At 39.9% G+C, this 2,323-nt stretch overlaps 1 pseudogene; it reads left to right on the top strand.

The window, feature by feature from the left end:
- The window catches only part of LOC123072934 (homeobox protein HOX1A-like), a 7,616-nt pseudogene extending 6,002 nt beyond the window's left edge, over window positions 1–1,614 (top strand).
- The last annotated feature ends 709 nt before the right edge of the window (window positions 1,615–2,323 follow it).

Here is a 2,323-nt window from a genome sequence, read left to right as displayed (position 1 = left end):
ATTTTCACTGTTAAAAATACTTCACTGATTCCTGAGGCAGCTGCCATGGCACACGGGCCTATGCAAAATGATGTACCTGATCTTCCATTGGACGATTCAGAAGACGATGACTTTGACCCAATATATCCGAAGAACATGTGGCTGGTCACGTGGAAGGACCATCAGAAGAGGATATTTCAGACTCTGATGACTCAAATTTCATCACGTCTCCTGACAATTCAGAGCATGTGAAGAAGAAAGAGAACGTTGATGACCTTGAACTACCTTCTGACAACTCAGAGGATGATGACTATGATGCAGCAGATCCGGATTCAGATAAAGATATCGAAGAGAAGCAAGATGAGTCAGACTTCATATCGGACTCTGCTGATCTCTGTGATGATATTGCTAAGTCATGTGGTGAGGATGAAGTTTCGTCTTGTCCTAAAGTTGGAGATCATACTACCAAGGATCTTGCGATCGACCAAGCTGTGATTTTACCATCAAGGAGACGGCAGGTTCAACGGTTGGACTACAAAACACTTTATGATGTAAGCTCACCTTGCACGCATATACATTAATTTTGCTGATGTTTCTAGCGTTGCAAACACCTTTGGTATATATATATTTTTAGTACCAGTTAGGGATTAATTTGTTCAGAAAATATAGATTAAACCAATAGTTCCACGGAAGATAGAAAAATTATATTTATGGGGGTGATTAACATGATTATAATGTGATAACCATAACATAACATGCATTTATATACCCTGATAATTTATTGCAATACATGCGTAGCTGATCCAGTATTTCTTGATTTTTTGTTACTACTTTAAGTCGGTGTGGAACACAAAAAAGCTTTTTAAGTGATGCTAAACTATTACTCAAATACCATTATTGTGTAGAATTTACTAACTCATACTAGGTTATAAACCTGACATGTTACATCTTCATGCTGAAACAAAAAGGATGCTTATGGGGAAGCGCCATCTGATTCAAGCGATGGTGGAGAGTGGTCCGGGCAGAGCACACTCAAAGATAATGAAGAAGGAAATGAACTGGATTCATTTGCACGCAAAAGCTCCAGGGGAACACGACTTGTGCATTCTGATGGTTTTCATGGTAGCAATAGTAATGCTAAGATAGGGAAGTTTGGTCCAATAATTAATGAGGTAAAGTGATATATTCTCATCTCTTCACAATAGGTTGTTTTACATTTATCAAAACCAGTGAGCCAAGCTTAGCCCATTTGTATTGCCATCTGAAGTTTGATTCATCCACAAGCACTCATTTTATTTATTGCAGAGGCCAGGTGAGCAATTTGAAACAGATCAGTATCCTAGCCGTGATGCTATGAATGAGGGTACACCATCTGGAATTCTGAATGAAGGTATCACACAAGATGGTCCACTGAAACACATCATTGGTGTTGGGCCTAGGACAAATGCCAGCCCTCCAAATTGCAGTAAAAGATATACCATACATTATGTTAGGCGCCGGAAAGGGGAGTCCTCCAGAGAGAATAATGGAAAGAATAGCTCCGCAAGTAGTGCTGGAAGGCCAAAGGGTGGTGATGCAGAGTATTTTACTCCTGTGGGGGAAGTTAAGTTCGATATATTGGACCCCAGCAAATAATCCGTATACTCCTCATTGGAAATTGTGCAAGTATCGCGGCAACAGCGCACTGTTATGGTTGAGAATGGAAGACATTGGACGTTTCATTGTGCCTTTCGTCACTGTTGTTGTCTCCTTTAATATGTTGTAGAATCATGCTCATGTGCTGTCATTGATTGTGTACATTGTTGTTTCTGTTGTTGTTTAATTACCTACATAAGTGACTAGGTTGTTTATCGTTGCTATGAATTTTTCGACAATGTGTCAGTTTATCTCCTTGTTACTTGTTGTAATCTTTCCTTTTTGTGGGAAATATATGTTGTACTGTTTGTAAGGAGTATATTTTGGTTTTGACTTCTTTTTCATCACTTCTTCGTCCCTTATCTGCATCAGTTTTCACTTGGAATGGAAGCTATGTTTTGCTTAGGCGCTGTACTGGATTACCCAATCCATGATATGCTCGGTTTTGCCCTGTTTGCTCAACACAGTAGGACAACACAAGTTCTAAGCATCTTGATGAGATGAAATGATCGTAAAAAAGTTCCGCTCCATTACACAATGGAAATGGGTCTACCCCGTTATTGACAGGTTCATTTCCTCATCAGCCATGCGTGTAGAAACGGGTGAATTTGAAGTTGTCGCGGCCACTCAGTTTAAATGCCTTTGCATGTAGTCTCGGGGAATATCTTTGAGCTTCAGGTAAACGATGCCTTGTTCAGCCAGTGACCCT

Source organism: Triticum aestivum, chromosome 3B (assembly GCF_018294505.1).
Source record: "Triticum aestivum cultivar Chinese Spring chromosome 3B, IWGSC CS RefSeq v2.1, whole genome shotgun sequence".
Lineage (NCBI taxonomy): Eukaryota > Viridiplantae > Streptophyta > Magnoliopsida > Poales > Poaceae > Triticum > Triticum aestivum.
The sequence above is the reverse complement of the archived record's forward strand: the minus strand, read 5'-3'. Positions and strand labels throughout refer to the sequence as shown.